This window comes from Rhipicephalus sanguineus, chromosome 11, assembly GCF_013339695.2.
Source record: "Rhipicephalus sanguineus isolate Rsan-2018 chromosome 11, BIME_Rsan_1.4, whole genome shotgun sequence".
NCBI classification, from domain to species: domain Eukaryota; kingdom Metazoa; phylum Arthropoda; class Arachnida; order Ixodida; family Ixodidae; genus Rhipicephalus; species Rhipicephalus sanguineus.
In genome coordinates, this window is record NC_051186.1 from 34638078 (window position 1) to 34657019 (window position 18942).

The 18942-nt window shown below is 46.3% G+C and overlaps 1 protein-coding gene across 1 annotated transcript in view; it reads right to left on the reverse strand.

Annotated features, from left to right (window-relative positions):
• Positions 1-5434: 5434 nt before the first annotated feature.
• The window catches only part of LOC119374511 (uncharacterized), a 55960-nt gene continuing 42452 nt past the window's right edge, over positions 5435-18942 (reverse strand). Inside the window, exon 8 of the mRNA XM_049420430.1 lies at positions 5435-5869. The gene's annotated coding sequence lies outside the window, so the exon portion shown is untranslated. The remainder of the gene's footprint in view (positions 5870-18942) is intronic.

An 18942-nucleotide genomic window follows, 5' to 3' on the forward strand; every position in this document is an offset into this window, starting at 1 on the left:
ATCCGTAACGTGGTGGCTTCAATTACCTTGCTTTTTAGTAAAACTATTAAATCAGTCAATTGTACTGCTTCAGCACCGCTGAATATTGCCACGTGGCCGTGATGTTGAAGAAGGCAGCAGTCGACGTGTTTAAGATAAAACTCTTTTCTCGGGCGAACTTGTGCCCAGGAAATGAAAAGTCAACGAACATAAAAGCAATACACGTTGTACTACACTTATAGCAGCAAGCACTGTCGTCGCTCGTCGGTAGTCTCATCTGCGGTAAGGTGCCTCGGCATTTATACGTGTTCCACCGAAGCTTCCAGCCTTATCGGGGGTGGCCGCGTTAGTTCCAGAATAGACTCTACTGTTCTCGTTTGCGCGCTCAAGCTTATTAGAAGATTCTAAAATAATCTGGGAGCTTTCCAGAAACTCGGGCATGGTTCGCGCAGGGTAGTGGTTACACATGCAACGGGCCTGCTTCATAACAAAAAAAAAAATAAATAAATAAGCGCGCGTCGCAGTATGACGGACGTCTTTGACAGGACTTCTCCTGGAACAGGACCTATTGAACACACAATGACACTAGCCTTGTACATTAGTAATCCCATGTTTCGCGCATCATACGACTTATTCGTGAGCTCGCGTTTCAAGGTAGTTGTAATGCAGCCGAGAAGTAGCGCCGGTGTATTGCAATAACTATACTCTTTAAAAAACGGCAAAATAGCAATCGTCTAAAAAATAATCACCATCCAACACTAAAACCGATTTAGTCGACTAAGAGCGTGACGTAGAAGACTGTGGCGGCGACTGTAGAGGCTCGCATCTCTTCTTTTCTTGCCTTGGCTACTTCACCTCAGTTTGTTACTCCCAGATAGCCTTCTTGGCAGATATACTTAGTGCATGGATACGCAATTGAGGACGGCTGCTGAGAAAATCCACTTTTAGAGAATCGCAGTTTCCTCACTGTTTCTAGAACGCAATCTGTGTAATAATTTCATTTCCATCGTGCTGCACAAATATATCTTCCTTTCTTCGAACAGGTGAAATAGAAAACATGGTATATAACACCTTTTTTTTTATATAGAGAAAAGAATTGATCAGCATAACTATAGGGTTGTGCCGTATTCTTGCAAAGACTGCAAGTGTTTTTGTGGAGTGTCTGATGAAATCTCGTCTAGATCGGTTCGTGTAAACAGGAACACACGCACACAAAGCTGAAAAGTTTTTCTCCGTTAAAATTCTGACTTTTCGGACCCCGCACGGGAGCCTTGTTTAGAACGAAGCACGAAGTGAAGCAGGAAGTGAACCAGATTATAACCTCATTCCCGCATTGCAAACGAAATTTCAATTGCGAGACAGCATCAGTCCTGTTTGTTCCTGTTCCTTAGTTCCCGTTTATGCGAGCTCCGCAGAATCGCAGTATTAATGCAGATTCTCCTATTTCAAAACACGATGGCAGTGTTATCATTCTTCTCAGTCGCCTCCCTGCGCACAGTCCATTTTGTCTGTTTTTTATTACATAAAACAAGCAGGGGAAGCAATTGTGAGATCTCGCGTGCAAGAGGTTTTAAAAAAATACTTGTGTTGAAATAAAAGGCACGAGGCTTGAGCGCGTTGTCGTTTGCCACATGTTGCCGATCATCCAGGCGAAGAAAACAACTTGATAACAATGCTTTGTCCTTCGCAAATGTTTTTTTTTAGAATGAGGCATTATTTACAAGCTTGCAGAGCGAACAACTCGGAGCCGTCCAGTGTGGCAAATGTTGATACCCCATTTGATGTTGTACCTTCACATAAATAACTGATATGTGTAGTTAGTGTAATTCTTGTATATATTTGCGTATTCGGTAAAATTTTCGTAGTATATTTGACGTGCTGGCCATAATAATGGACGCTTCGTGGTTTGTTCAATCGGATGTGATGAAGCTATATAGCGCTTAAGAATGGTTGCCTTTATCAATGCTACACTGCTTTTGAGGGCGGCTTATGATCCTCGCAGACACGCCTAGTAGAAGTAAGGGACAATTTTATTTCCGGAACATGTAGAATTCAAGATCCCACACGCGAAGACCATACATGGAAACCTTCAAGCTTCTTAGTGAACAAAAAACTGCATAGAAAGCTGAGGGGGCATGAACTTCTGCATATTTTATTCCTTAACGCAGGCTAGTATCATTACGAAAGCACGAGCGATTATGTATGTGGCAAGAATCCTCAGGAGCGACACCATCACAATAATTGCTGCGGACGTCCCAAAACCGCGATATGGTTATGAGAGACGCCCGTAGTGAAGGGCTCCGGAAATTTCAACCTCCTTGTGCTCTTTAACATGCACCTAAAGCTAAGTACACGAGCCTCAAGCATTTTCGCTTAGCAGACCCTTTGTCTGGGCAAGTTAGTGCGACATTTGCAAAATAGAACAGCACGAAGGACGGGACGAAAGGCACATTTTCGCTTGCATCGCATCACATTTTCGCCGCATTTTTGCTTCCATCGAAAATGCGGGCACCACGGCCGGTGTTTTATACCGCGACCTTCGGGTCAGCAGTCAAGCACCATAACTCCTAGACCACCGTAGTGGGTGAGCGACGCGACACCAACAGGTCCAATAAAATGGAACACATATTCTTGTCAAGAAGCGCGCACCGTATAAACACAGATGTTGCGAAATATATGCAACGACTTGCAGCCTTCGAATGAAAACTTGGCTCGAATCCAAAGAGACAGCTGGGCAGGGCATATTGCCCTCTTGCTCGGACTGACAGTTTTTCTGTACTGCGAAATAGTAACAAAGATGCATATGGCTGGCGCGCACAATTCATGTACACGATGCATGGCGTATGTACTACGTGGCTGTATAATCATCTAGCTCTTCACGAATAATTACAATTTTTATCACTATATATACCTAGTGCATTTAGGGTGTCACCTGGATGTGCTGTTGGCGATTCCACAATTTTTTCCTGGCATAACATTTTGCGTTTAATGCAATGACTACTTAATGTGCACATTCATTCGCGTTATCATGAAGACGCCCAAAAATGTCGAAATAATAATTTTCTCGTCACCTGTGAAAAATAACGCCATTTCATTTTCTTCCAACACAATTTTAAAAAAAGGAAAGCAGCGGTATTTGCTTTTGTTACAAATTCTTTGTTGGTAATAAAATTGAATTGTCAATTCGCTCAGCGTTCATTAAGGTTCTCAAATTATAAAAACTTAAATTAACGTTCTATATGTATAAAAAACTGTGGTATAAAAGAAAATAGCGACTGACTTGCTGGAAGTGCATAAGAAAAGCACAGAGAGCTCTTGTGTCATAGGCGAGGTAATACCTTGCCGTGTTGAACCGTTTGAAGAAAACGTGGACACAAAAGAGCCTGCAAACAAAAGCGCTGACTCGCACGTGGAGTTTATGTTTTAAACGGAAGCGTAAACGAAAGGGGAAGAAACATGAGTCATCTCGCGGGTGCAAATTGTAAAAGAAATCCACTTTACTGAACTGCGCATCCTTATCTGTTGCCATTCCCAAACCTTGTCGTATATATGAAACTTCTGCCAGTGATAGTGCAATCGACTGCTAGCTAGCACAGCTTTATCTGTCTGCCGAGATGAAGAAAGCCTTCATTATCTCTATGGTACACTGTGCTTTGCGCGGTTATTTGCACGACAATGGAGCGCCAAATACGATAGAGTTCTCTTCTGTTTTGCTTTGTTTTTGGCGTTCTGCGCATTCGCGGGAATCTTGGCATTGAAGCTCCTGCACAGGATATAATAATACAAGCTCTGCTGTAGTCGCGACATGGCCTCCGAGATGGCGAGTGCGCAGCTCTCTGCGCATTTTTTATCTCGGAGGCCATGGTCGAGACAACACAATGTCACAATGTCTCACAGATGGCAGCACATTATCTACTGTTTGCTGTTTTTTTTATATGTTTTCCGCTAGATGGACATAGTTGTCCATTCTTGAAGCTGTTTGCAAGTCGTGCTTTTAGCGGCGATGGCTGCACTATACGGGCTTATTCGAAGCATGGCGTCGCGCAAAAAACGTAGTTTGATGGCCTCGCCAATGCGCCTACAAATCACTGAATGGGCTCAATTTCGTCGTGACACCTGTCGAACAAAAACAAAGAATCCCTCACCAGGGGCGTAGCCAGAAATTTTTTTCGGGGGTGGGGGGGGGGGGGTTCAACCATACTTTGTGTATGTTCGTGCGTGCGTTTGTATGTGTGCGTGTATATATACGCAGGCAAAACTGAAAAATTTCGGGGGGGGGGGGGTTGAACCCCCCAACCCCCCTCCCTTGGCTACGCCCCTGTCCCTCACGGCTGTGCTTAGTTTGCAAGGCACACGGCAAGAAGTCCGAGATCCGATGGGAATGCGAAATATGTGAAATTGGTCTTGACATACCGGTGTACTTCAAAGTTTTTCACACACGAAAATCGCACTGAAACAGTTGATGCAGTTAGCGTCGCCTTGTGCGACTGTGCGCTTCTGCGATACAACATTATGTGTTAGAGACTCCTTCCACGACATGGCATTCATGTACTGTTTTTTTTTTTTCCGAAGCAGTTGCAAGTAACATCGTTGCTTTGTAGTTATACCACACAGCCACGCCTCTGCTTAATTGTATAGCTCTACCCTTGGTTCTTTTTTTTTTGTGAGTATGTAAATAGTCTTGATTTGCAAGGCAATAAAGAAAAAAAACATCGTTGCTTTGTGGTAGTACACCTGCTTGCCACGCGAACGGCGCGGGTTCGATCCCCAATAGGACCGAAGATTTTTATTGTTTATTTTATTTGCATCTTTCTCGATTTTTCGGTCACGGACGATTTTGCGCTCATAACCAACGACGCCGAAATTTCTGCGACACGAGCTCTCTAACGCTATCGCGTTCGTAATCGTTGGGGTTTAACGTCCCAAAACCACGATTTGATTATGAGAGACGCCGTACACTCTTAACCAGGTCCTGCTTAAAGTGCCAGATATAGCCAGGGAACCGGACATTTTTCGTCTGGCTTCCTGGATATAGCCAGCATTTAAACAGGACCTGATTAAGAGTGTAGTGGAGGCCTCCGGAAATTTCGACCATCTGGTGTTCTTTTACGTCCACCTAAATCTATGTACACGGGAGTCAAGCATTTTCGCCTCCATCGAAAATGCGGCCGCCGCGGCCGGGATTCGATCCCGCGTCCTGCGGGTCAGCAGTCGAGCACCGTAACCACTAGACCACCGTAGCGGGCTCCTGCACGGGATCATTTGTTTCTTTGTTTTATCGCTTTGATCAGCGCCCTTGGATGGATACTGGCCAACTCGCCCAGCTTCAGTCTTAATCCAGCTGAGATGTTTTATAAAAAATGATAATGTATGAGTTATAAGTTGGCATAAGCTCAATTCTTCTACTGAACACACTGAACTAGAAATAACGTAGGATAACACAAAATTTCCACCCTTTCGTAGACGTAACCTTTATTAAAATAATCGCAATGTAGAAGCAGGTACATTTAAAGTTACTCCAGAGGGACAGTTAAATGAAAGCCGCTGTTTGTAGCTGATATTTTTACCAGCGCAAATGGCTTCGTGAGGATGATAAAAGGCTTTATAAAGAGCTTCTTTATCAAACAAGACAACGACTTGCTAGTAAACTGCTGTTTGTAAAAACAAAAGTTGCAATCTATTACTGGACAAAATATTAAAACAGATTTCTTATGGAAGTGAATGTTCAAAAGTTCGTTGAAGCACGGAAGTTAGAAGTGCATGGCGGGAAGCAATAATCATCCTCAGTTGGTTCAATCTCCACATCTTGCTTGTCTTTAGTGTTAGCAAATGTTAGTAAACAGGAGAGTATCCGCTTTATGTGTTAGCATTATCCGGCAGTGTTACGAATCTGAAAAGTCACGAGAATAAGTACTCTTAGTACACATCACACAGTCATTTTCATTCGCAGATTAGATAGTATAGCACTTTCTTCGTTGCTGTCTAACTCGAGCGGGTACTACACAAGTGGGAAACTGTACAGTTAGCGTTCTGGGTTAAACAAGTGCTTTGTGACCAAGTTAGTGATACATACAGGATAGCTTCTCAGGGAGAGAGTGAGAGAGTCTCTTTATTGGAAAAACAGATTTTAGCAAGCATGTAGATGACCGCCGGCATGCTACTATGTATAGAGGTGTGGAATCGAATTTGAATATTTCAAAACAGAGGAAGGGAGGGGGGGAGTACATAAAAAGAAAAAATAAAAACAAATTATTCTGTTTCTCTATACCATCCGTACAACGGTAGTAAGAAAGAGATAAAGCGGGAAATACGAAGCGCATGGGATGAAGGACACTACACAGAGAATAAGGAAGAAAACTGGTAATGAATATTGTAGGGGGTGTTACACGAAAACCAAGACAGTAGCAAATTTACAAGGAAACTCGGAGGACTTTCCGCTTCGCCTTCAAGAGTTGAACACGATACCAGAATCCTGTTGAACACGATACCAGAATCCTGCCCCGTTCTCATCGCCTTCCCAACCACTAGCCAGGTTTTGCTTCTCGGGGGAGTTCTCAACCGTGCCACAAAGGAAAGCAACGTCTGAGCGCGTAACATTTGCCTTTTCAAACTATCCTAGAATGCCTACTGCTAGCAGAGTTGCGAAGTGACCACTACGCCATAATTCACCCTTTTTGCGAATTGGCTAAATACCCGCTACGCGTCCATAATGAAACACGCGCACCTGCGCAGCTGCACACTTTGTTGATGGTGTTGCTGATAATGATGGGTAATTATGCCTGAGTGTCTTGAATTGGGTGCAACTTTAAACCGCCCACTCGTCGCACGATCCACATGTTTTGACGCATGGTGCGGTTCTACGCTTCTGCCGCGCAACATTACATGGGTTAAGGAGACTCCTCGCACTAGATGACATTCGTATAGGGTTACTTTCCGAAATGGCTTCAGTCACAGTCCCGGCCTTGCGGCAGAACGCCTCCTCGTCACGCAGAAGGCCTGGGTTCGATTTTCACTCGAAACGATTATTCTCGATCACTCGAATCGAAAAAATACAGCCTCTCCAAATGAAGGACCTCAGGCGCTACCAGCAATGCTGTTTTTCGCCACCACCGGGCGTATCGTTCATGCTGCTGCTGGAGTCGTAGATGGTTATAACAGTTACAACAGAAAATTATAAACACGAACCGTACGGACAGGGGAAAGTGAAGCAGAGGGGTTTCAAGTTGCGATAGCATAGAAGGAACAAAAGGGAAACACTGATGTTCGGTAATGCATACATAATGATAATTGCTGGGGTTTTACGTGCCAAAACCGCGACACCATTGTGAGGTAGTCCGTAGTGGAGGACTCCGCGTAAATCTTGGCCAACTGGGGCTCTTTAAATGGCCCTTAAATCTAAGCAAACGGCTTTTTTCTGCACTTCGCCCCTATTGAAATGCCGCCGCCGTGGCCGGGAATCAAAACTGCACCTTCGAGCTCAGCAACGCCAAACCTTACGTGCTGGCTACCAGGCCGGTTCATAGGCGTCGGGTTCCGAAGAAACCGTTAAGTAAGAATTTATGTCGAAGCCAAATCCCCTTGTTTGTTGAAACGTTGGCTTCATCGACGCTCTTTGTTCGACTTCTTATTCCAAGACAATGACTCAAGCATTTGTCGCTGCGTAAGGCACGCGACGAAACTTTTTCGTTCGATTTCTGATGGGCACATCTTTGCCTTCCAGTCAACTTACGAATTCAAGCGTCTGTAACGTGGTGGCTTCAATCACCTTGCTTTTTAGTAAAACTATTGAATAGGTCAATTCTACTGCTTCAGCCCCGCTGAATATTGCCACGTGGCCGTGAAGTTGAAGAAGGCAGCAGTCAACGCGTTCAAGATAAAACTAATTTCTCGGGCAAACTTGTGCCCAGGAAATGAAATGTTAACGCACATAAAAGCAATACACGTTGTACTACACCTATAGCGGCAAGCACTGTCGTCGCTCGTCGGTAATCTCATCTGCGGTAAGGTGCCTCGGCATTTATACGTGTTTCATCGAAGCTTCCAGCCTTATCGGGGGTGGCCGCGTTAGTTCCAGGTTAGACTATATACTGTTCTCGTTGCGTGCTCAAGCTTATTAGAAGATTCTAAAATAATCCGGAAGCTTTCCAGAAACTCGGGCACGGCTCACGCAAGTCAGTGGTTGCACGCGCAACGAGCGTGCTTCATAACAAAAGAAAAAAGAAGCGCGCGTGGCATTATCAAGGACGTCTTTGATAGGGCTTGTAATAAGTCCTGGAACAGGACTTATGGAACACACAAGGACACTAGCCTTGCACATTAGCAATACCACGTATTCCGCATCATGCAACTTGTGCGTGAGCGCGCGTTTTAAGGTAGTTGTAATGCCCAGAAGTAGTGCTGGTGTATTGCAATAACTTCTGTTTAAAAAACGGTAAAATAGCAATTTTCTAAAGAATAATCACTGGATCCAAATCTAAAGACGATTTCGTCGACTAAGAGGGTGACGTAAAAGACTGTGGCGGCTACTGTAGAGACTCATTCCTTCTTCTCTTGTCTTGGCTACTTCACTCCAGGTTCTTACTCTCAGATAGCCTTCTTGGCAGATATGCTTAGTGCATGGATACGCAATTCAGGACGGCTGCTGAGAAAATCCACTTTTAGAGAATCGCAGTTTCCTCACTGTTTCTAGAACGCAACATATGTAATAATTTCATTTTCATCGTGCTGCACAAATATTTCTTGCTTTCTGCGACCAGGTCAAATAGCAAACATGATACATAATGCCTTTCTTTTTTATAGAGATAATAATTGATCACCATAAATATAGAGTTGTCTTGTATTCTTGCAAAGACTGCAAGTGTTTTTGTAGAATGTCTGGTGAAATCCCGTCTGCTCAGTTGGTGTAAACAGGAACACACGCAAACAAAGGTGAAACAATTTTTATCCTTTAAAATTCTGACTTTTCGGACCCCGCACGGAATCCTTGTTTAGAACGAAGCGCGAAGCAAAGCACGAAATGAAAGAGGTTGTAACGTCATTCCCGTCCTTGCAAACGAAATTTCAATTGCGAGACAGCGTTAGTCCTGTTTGTTCCTGTTCCTTAGTTCCCGTTTATGCGAGCCCAGCAGAATTTCTAAGAAATAAACCTACCAACCAGCTCTTTTCGCAGTATTAATGCAGATTCTTCTATTTCAAAACACGATGCAAGTGCCCAGTCCATTGCGTGTGTTTTTTATACATAAAACAAGTAGGAAAAGCAATTGTGATGCCTGGCGTGCAAGAGGTTTTAAAAAACAACTTGTGTTGAAATAAAAGGTAAAAGTATTGCGCGCGTTGTCGTTTGCCAGCTGTTGGCGATCATCCGGGCGAAGAAAAGAACTTGATAACACTGCTTTTTCCTTAAGCATAAATGTTTGAAAAAAGAAATGACGCATTATTTACAAGTTTCCAAAGCGAAAAAAATCCGAGCCGTCCAGCGTGGAAAATGTTGATTCCTCATTTGATGTTGTGCCGTAACATAAATAACTGTAACATGTAGTTAGTGTAATTCTTGTACATAGTTGTGTAGTCAGAACATTTCCTTAGTATATTTGACGTGTTGGCCATCATAATAGACGCTTCGTGGTTTCTTCAGTCAGATATGATGGAGCCATATTGCGCCTAAGAATTGTTTGTCAATGCTACACAGCTCTTGCGGGTTGTTTATAATGCTCGCAGGCACGCCTAGTAGAAGTAAGGGACAATTTTATTTCCGGAACATGTAGAATTCAAGATCCCACACGCGAAGACCATACATGGAAACCTTCAAGCTTCTTAGTGAACAAAAAACTGCATAGAAAGCTGAGGGGGCATGAACTTGTGCATATTTTATTCCTTAACGCAGGCTAGTATCATTACGAAAGCACGAGCGATTGTGTATCTGGCAAGAATCCTCAGGAGCGACACCATCACAATAATTGCTGCGGACGTCCCAAAACCACGATATGGTTATGAGAGACGCCCGTAGTGAAGGGCTCCGGAAATTTCAACCTCCTTGTGCTCTTTAACATGCACCTAAAGCTAAGTACACGAGCCTCAAGCATTTTCGCTTAGCAGACCCTTTGTCTGGGCAAGTTAGTGCGACATTTGCAAAATAGAACAGCACGAAGGACGGGACGAAAGGCACATTTTCGCTTGCATCGCATCACATTTTCGCCGCATTTTTGCTTCCATCGAAAATGCGGGCACCACGGCCGGTGTTTTATACCGCGACCTTCGGGTCAGCAGTCAAGCACCATAACTCCTAGACCACCGCGGTGGGTGAGCGACGCGACACCAAAAGTTCCAATGAAATGGAACACATATTCTTGTCAAGAAGCGCGCACCGTATAAAACACAGATGTTGCGATATATATATATATATATATATATATATATATATATATATATATATATATATATATATATATATATATATATATATATATATATATATATAAACTGCTGCTGTTTGTCGGAGGAATGACGGAGCCACTAGTGCGACGCCATCTTGAATGCTTGTCTCCATATCATACTGCTGTCGTTCCTATAACTGTATGCTTGCATCTTCTTTGATGGTAATTATCATCATCATCACCATCGTCATCATCAGCCTGTCTTATGTCCACTGTAGGACGAACGCCTCTCCCAACGATTTCCAACCCACCCCGTCCTGTGCAAGCTGATTCCATTTATGCCCGCAAATTTCTTAATTTTGTCGCTCCCCCTAAGCCTCTGCGTCCACGGCCGCATTCCCCATCTCTTGCTATCCATTCATATGTTCTAACTGTCCCTCTGTTAGCTGTCATTGCGATGACGTGACCTGCCCAAGGTCTTTCTTTTTCCTTCTAATATCTACTAAGGTATCGGCTACCCCACTCTCTTCTCTGATCCACTCTGCTATCTTCCTAGGTTTTAGGGTTACCCCTATCATTTCTCTTTCCACTGCGCGCTGGGCAGTCCTTAGATTCTTTTCGAGTTTCTTCGTTAGACTCCAGGTATGGTCCATATGTTAGATATATATAGCAAAATACCCATACAGTCTCCGCTGGTTGCATAGTCTCCGCTTTTGTGACTTAGTGACAGTGGTAAGTTACCGCTCAGGAGTTGAGTCATGCTCCGTCGAGTCCAGAGCCATATATACCCTTCGGGAGAGTTTGGCGATTGTTTCATCTCGCCGCTCTCCACGCCCCGCCCCAGCGCCGCCTTCTTCTCGTGACGTAAACTCTCTCTCCTCGCTGGCGGCGGCGGGCGGCAGCGCGGCGCGGCGCGGAGCCATAGAGGCTGAGCCGCGACGGCGAGCGCCGGCACGCCGCATTTACACGATCGCTGACTAGCGCGCGTAGGACGTAGGTTGCGAAGCCCTTGTGCGAAGCCGCGTATGGTCTCGCGCGCGTATTCATGGCGACTGCTCCTCGCATTCACGCTTGAATTTGTTGCGTGCGATGGGCTGTTGTCTAATCCAAAAGCGACAACGCCTTTGGATTAGAAACATCAGACGCAGCAAATTGGACCCCGATATGCGAGATACGTACTTGAGTATTTCGCTTGGATATTGCTCGTATTGTAAACAGCGTACCATTAACACAAACTTATTATTCGTTGTGCAATAGGGCCCTTTAAGGCGCACAAACTCTAAAAACCGTTTTGTCACGCGGAAAAAAGGAGTTTATAGTTCGCGTTTCCAACGCTTGGGCAAATAGAAATTTTGCAGCGATCACGCTATAAGTGTCAAGCCTGATGTGTTGTGTTTGCGTAATTTATCGCGCGTTCTGAGCACGAGCTTGGAATGCTACCGAGATGTTGTGAGGGGAAGATTTATTTCGATATCGCGGGTTAGTGCCGCCGCGCGTCAGCTGCGGCGTTTATCTGGCATGTGTTGCACGTTATGTGGTCTGCGCCTCTGTGACTGTAAGCCTATGGTGTCATTTACCGCAGTGTGTTGCCGCTTGTGCATATGCTACCAGTTTTACGCTTAATTCCGCAGGTAAATTAATCCGCGCCTCTGTGCTACGCGAATGTGCCTTGCGCTTCTTATTCATTCACGTATGTACGCGATGTCTGTGCTAGTGCAGGAAGCTCTTCTACTATAGCAAGGGGCGCTCATGTACTCGAGAAATTTCGTTTTTAGGAAGGATAGAGCGTGAAGTTGAGCAGAAAAATGATTTTCTAAATTAAACCAACAGGATGTCCGCTATGACAGACTAGCAGTACGAAGTAGTATTTTCATCTAACACTCGCCTTCTAGGGGCCCTGCACCTGCTCTGGCGAAAACCGTAGAGGCCTCAGCAAACGCGAAAATTGACCGCCGGCGTCCGCGGGGTCGGCGTCCCGCGTCGGAGGCGTCAACACGAGGGATGTTAAGAATCATCACGTAATGACGTCACCATACGACCAAAGCTTGTGACGTCATGATGACATCGAATAACGTGACTTCACGCGATGACGTCATCACATGACTTCGCCGATTTGCACTGCCTTCGTGATTGGCCCACCAATCACGGAGGGTGTGTGAAGCGCCGATGTCATGTGATGGCGTTATCAGGTGACGTAACGTAAGCTGACGTCAACATGACGTCATTGTGACGTCACAATGTTTAGCTATCTATGATGTCCTAGTGAAGTGATCACATTATTTTTACTGCCTCCAAGATCGGAGGCGTTGCAAGCTTTCTGCTCGTCCACAGGTATTGCATTGCCTCCGTGATCGGCGGGCGATCACTGAGGCTGTGCAAAGAGCCGATGTCATGTGATGACAATAACAAATGACGTAACGTAATCCGACGTCAGCATGACGTCGCTGACACGTCACAAATTTGAGCTATCTACGACGTCCTTGTTACGTCATCACAGGATTTTTTGCCTCACTCGTGTTTGCGCCGAAGCCTCGGGCCTCCAGCCAATTCGCGCGTTTCATGAGGCATCTAAGGTGTTCGCCCTAAAAGCAATGTTTTAATGACCATGACATTGAACAGGGCGAATTCTGTTTGCATGAACACCCCCATGCTGTTGAAAGCGCGACCATGGGAGATCCGATTTCTGATTGTAAAGTGATCTTGCGCACTCGCCGGTACTCCGCTCCCAAATAAAGAAATCAATGTTATGTATATAGTACACAGTTCAGGAGATTATAGTACACAGTTCGGAGCGAGCATCATCCCTGGGTCAAAAAACTTCTCACGAGATCACTGTGCGGAGAAACGCCAGCCGCACCATACTAAACATCTTCAGCGACAGAAACATTACCAAGCGTCGTTATTATTGAACTCAAGCTTTAAAAAATTAATCAAGAAAAAAAAGCAATATAGACGCAAACCCACAGATCTTCATAGCTGGAAAGGTCACCGATGATCACTATACTCCCTCACGCGAATCCTGAGCTCAGCTTTCTGTTCAGGCAACGCGAACTGTGCTTGAATTTCTGGCTATTCGCATTGGAACATTCGTTACATATTGCCACAGAAACTGCCAGTGCTCGAGTGCTACGCACGCCACTCTGTGCATTGCAGACGTCATCAACATCCCCGTCACGACAAGCGAGACAGTAGCAGCGCACCCGCCAACCCTGCATGCACACGAGCTCCGACCGAAGGGCGAGCCCGCATAACGGAGGAAGAAAGCGATGTTAGAGGCCAGTGGCTTGTGATATCGACAGAATCAACGTTCGCTGTCTTTCGTCCTCGTTCGCTCTATCGGTTACGCCGACGACGCCAACGGCGATGCCGAACAACGCAGGAACAGGCGCCAAGAGCTGCGCTCTAAAAGCACACCGCGTATCGTAGAACGTCGTGGACTCGATTCGGCGTACACAACTCAGTTTCACGATGATTTGGACATGTCGAATTCACTCCATATTTTTCATTAAACTTGTATAACAATGTTCTTGCACAATTTCGCGTTCGCAATTTGTTTAGGAGCGCTAGATTTCATGAACGAACAGCGCGTACATAGCCTCAGCCGTGCGCCCATCGCGCCGAAAGACTATATATGGCGGACGGCGCCGGAGCGGAGGCGTGGCGGTGACGTGAACAGCGTCATCGCCGCGCCGCGACGTCACTGCCCCGCCCATTCGCCAGACTCTCCCCATCGACGGCTCTGCGTCGAGTCGAGTGCTGGCCTTGGCAGACCGCGTGCAAATTCAACGCGCCATTTGGGGGGCCCGACCTCGTCCTATGCGATTACCTGCGTCAGCATCCGCCTGTCCGTGCCATTGAGGTGTATAAGCGAGCGCAGGACCGCTACAAAGTCGTTAGCTCCGAAGTGAAGTGGTACCGCATCTCCTACCTCCCACTTCTCGGTGCCTGTCCTACTTCCCGCTGGTGCGACAAAAGGGCGCCGCGTTCTCGGTCGTTCCTTCAAAAATTAGAGACGGCAGGGCGCTCCAACCCGTGGACGTGTGGCTCATCGAGACCGGTTCGTAGCCGCCGAGCACGCCATTGATGCACATTACTGGAACGACGAGGACATTGACATCCTTGACTACCTATAGAAAGGACCCCAAAAATATGTGTGTGCACTTTTCTTCACAATGACCACCATTAAAGACAATAAATGAGTTCGTATAACTTTCTTCAATACTTTGTCACCCATGTATAGTGTGCTAAACAACTTCGCTGGTCGTCCATCTTCAAAGAGTGGAATGGCTCACATTTTTTTCAGCATCCCAGTTTACTTTCTCTATGCAACACGGCACACAATAGGGAACCCAAGCTCGAATTTGGGCGCGACGTTCGCGCAGCTGAGCTATGCGTTATTGGGGGTAGACGCTGCCCGCGAAGGCGGTTTGTCGCCGGAATTGCCAGCGGCGGCGGCAAGGACACCTGCGCGCATGCGGTCCTCCTTCGACCCAGAGCACTGCTAGTCGGCAGTAGCTACATTGTGACGGAGTTCCTCGCAGGATTTCATGAGAACAGTCGCATCGCACGCGACGCCCTGGAAAATCTCCTCGTGCCTCTCGCTGATCGACGCCCCGTGACGACTGCCTCGACCGCCATGCCGTGCGCCTCTCATCGACGGGGCTTTCGCCGCCTTGTCACCGAAGTGCATCGTGACTCTGGCTGATCGTGGTCCCGTCCATGAACTCCTGTGACCGGCTCCCCATCTTTCTTTTCTTCTTCTCTCTTCGTCGTTCTTGCCGACCATCTTTTACTTCTTTCTTTTTTCTTTCTACTTTTCTTTTATTCCCACCTTACCCCCACCCCTATAAGGCACTGCACCGTGCTCTCTTAAGGGCTGCAGAAATTAGGTGCCTTTTTCCTTTCCTTACGAACCACTACCACCACCACATTGTGACGCACCACAGATGCAATCCAAGAGCTCTGCGCGTGCACGGAAGCGGGGGCGGCCGTGTTGTGGCCGTGGATGCCCCCATTTGCGAGTGGCGCCACTCGACGTTGCTTTGGACGCCTATACGTGGGCTCCGCGGTTATCAGCTGCGGCGCATGGATACCTACGTTACTGAAGTGCACTTGCGGACCGCGCTTAGCCTACAACATTGCAGAATGCACACGACCGCCGCCAGATAGCAGCAAATTTGGCATAATGCCTATATGGCTCCAAAAACAGATGTATAGCTTAAACTACAAAGGATCCATGCGAACTAAGGGGGAATTTTGAGGGATGGTTTCTTTTGTTCGATAAACCTTAATGAAAACTATCAAACAATGAAGCCAAAGATGGTAGAGGTCCATATAGTCATAAACAGGGGAAAAGACGCTAGTCCAGTAGCCCAAGGACAGATAGCATGGCCTAGACATTTATATTGGAGCAAATACGCATTTACCATTCTCTAAAAATAAAAAAATGATAAGAAGCGACACATGCAAAACAAGTTATCACAAACGCTTACTGCAGGTGAGTCTTTTCTCGACAGAGACATAGTTGAAACCACGCTTTCGTGCCTGAATATTTTAGACTTAATATATTGCAATTTTTCGTTACTTGATCGTACAGAAATATCACGCATGGATCTGCAACTCTCTGTCTTGTTTCAATGACGATTAGAAAAATAATAGTCAAACATGTTATTTTCATAAAGAGCGCAAAAGAAATGTGCGCTCGTTCGGCTGCTAGCGCTCCATTGGCGTTCATCCAGCGAATATGTACTCTATTTGTCTTCGACTTTTGTCTTTGTTGTCACACGCGCGTGTAAAAAAGCATAAGGTGGAGCGCTTCAACTCCCAAATTGCCACAGTTTCGTATGACGGACGCCGTAGAGAAGGACTGTTGATTAGTTCTCGCTGATCGGGTGTCCACGCTAATCTGGACGTCGATATGGTGATCCCAGGGGAACCCGGCGGTGGCCAGGACGCCTAAGGAGGAGTGAGGGCGGAAGCGCAGCAGGCAAAAGCTACCGCACTCTGTAGTAGTGAGACAGCACCTGTGAATGGGCGGAATGGGATAGCCCATCCGATACATTCGGACCTAGTGTTTTATTAACACGAAAGTGTTTTGTGCCGGAGTCCATCAAGACTTCACTGACGTATTTCCGTGACGGAAATACGTCAGTGAAATACAAAGGACAAAAAAATCTAGAAGAAAATATTTCGTTGACTTGGATGACCTGAGATTCTGGAAGTCGAACCCACACTCCACGACGGTATCATAGTGTTGTTGGTTTGTAAGGCCGGTGTCGCCGTTTAGGAGCAGTGAAGTGAAGTACTGCTTAATGAAACTAACGAGCGCCGACAGGGAGCGTTTGAGTAGTGTCAGCGCAGGCTGGCTCCCCGGTTTCTACTCTCACTTCATTCCTATGAAGTTTATAACCTCACCCCCCCCCCCTACCCATGTCGGTCGGTGCAACGCAGCATTCGCGGTGATTCATTAATTACGTGACTGCGCACCTATGCGCTCCGTCTTCCGTGTCCTGTCCGAGTGTTCCACCTCATCTCGAGCGTAGTGAAGCTTCCACATGCACCAACAGTGTTTCTGAGCCGTCTACTGCGGTGAGTGTGATGATACCCTCTGAGAAAGCTGCTGCATTAAGCGCTGCAGAATGGCAACGACGTCGACGGTGGAATGTTGCGTAAGTGCTTCGGTGCAGACAGAGACACGCCGTCAGGAAGCGGAACACCTTCGCGCGTTCGCGGCTCAAGCTGCGAGCACTGCCTCTCGCGTTCCTGAAGCGCTGTGTGGTACTGTGTTCATGAGAAGAGGTGTAGGATGCTCAATTACTTGAGAGCGCACACCTTGCCAATTCTCTCCTCAAATGACGACGCTTTCCATTAGCACATATCGCCAACTTTGCGAGGTATTCACCATATGCTTTGTCCGGGTGCATGTTAACTACTTCAGATACCACAAAGTTTTAATCGTGATCGTTGACGTTAGTCGTCGTGGTTAGAGAAGTGCCACCTGGCGTCAACGTAAGCGCATCCGCCTCACACGACGCTACAGCTGTCAAGCACGAACAGACACGAGTAAACAATTCGATTTGTCCGGATTAAGATTCCAAACAGGCCAAAAATTTTGTCATTTACAGAAAGCAACAGGAACGTGATTCACAATAGAAGAAAGCCGTGACCTCGCTTTTGAAATTCCCTATCGCTTAGGACCATAAGCGACAGCTTAGCAGCGCAACTGCAATGTATTATTCACGGGATACTGATTAGCCAACTTTGATTGTGCATTTGTTTAGCGTGTTTGTTGAATATCGCGCTTTTTTTACGCCAGCGGCGCCATATGGCCCCAGAGACTATCACCACACGACGCGACACCACGATACGTGGCGCCATCTATGCGCAGTTATAGCAAGCTTTTTATTTTATTGCAGGCCTTTAGTTTATTGAACAAATGAAGGTGCTTTTTGCAGACTGCACCGCGATGTATGAACTCCATGGCCACAAATCCCGAAAATTGAGCCTAAAAGCTGGCCTGAAACAGGTGTGTCCGCTATCACCAACCCTATTTCATATATACATAAATAACCATCTGAGAACACCTAATGACAAGGGACCTGGACTGAGACTCTAGACGATAACAACAGACCATCGAGAGGTCCACATAAAAATCTCACAGTTTGGCACTTCCTGGTGACATCGTGCTCGTGGCTGAATAAGCAGCAGACCTCTACAAGACGTCTTAGACATCTGCTCCCAAGTGGCGATCAAAGACTACCTCATGTTCAACACCGAAAAGACGCAATGAATGGGTCTGAACACAGACTCTGACGAAGTGACTTTCACGCTACAATAATAATAATGATATCTGGGGTTTAACGTCCCAAAACCACGATATGATTATAGGAGACGCCGTAGTGGAGGGCTCCGGAAATTTCGACCACCTGGGGTTCTTTAACATGCACCTAAATCTAAGTACGCGGGCCTCATACATTACCGCCTCCGTCGAAAATGCATCCGCCGCTGCCGGGATTCGATCCCGCGACCTTCGGGTCAGCAGTCGAGCGCCATAACCACTAGTCCACCGTGGTGGCCACTTTCACGCTACAAGGAAACCATATAAAAGAGACGGCAACTTATAGATACCTCGGAATTGGAATAACGGACAAAAAAGACTGCCTGCAAAAGCTAGCCTACTTAGTTATGAAGAAGCCGAACAGCCTAAAAGGAAGAGTACGGCACCTCTCCTGACATTCGTACAACCCTTACTCGGTGGGTCCCACGCTGTGGAAAACACTCGCTGCCCCAGCAACAACATAGGCAATTGGCGCGCTCACATACCCAACCGATACAATGAACTGCCTAAACAGAGACCAAAATGAACTGGGACGATGGTTGTTGGGAAGCAACGTTTGCACAGCTAATGCCACCATAGCAGGAGAAATGGGTTGGTCATCTTTTGAAATTCGGGAGCGAAGTCAAAATTACAATACATGGGCGGGTTGCAATGCCTCCCTGAAACAAATTATAGTAGCCGAATATACCTACATCCACGACACATCTAGCTCTTTGGTTGCAACTACTTGCAGCCTTCGAATGAAGACCTGGC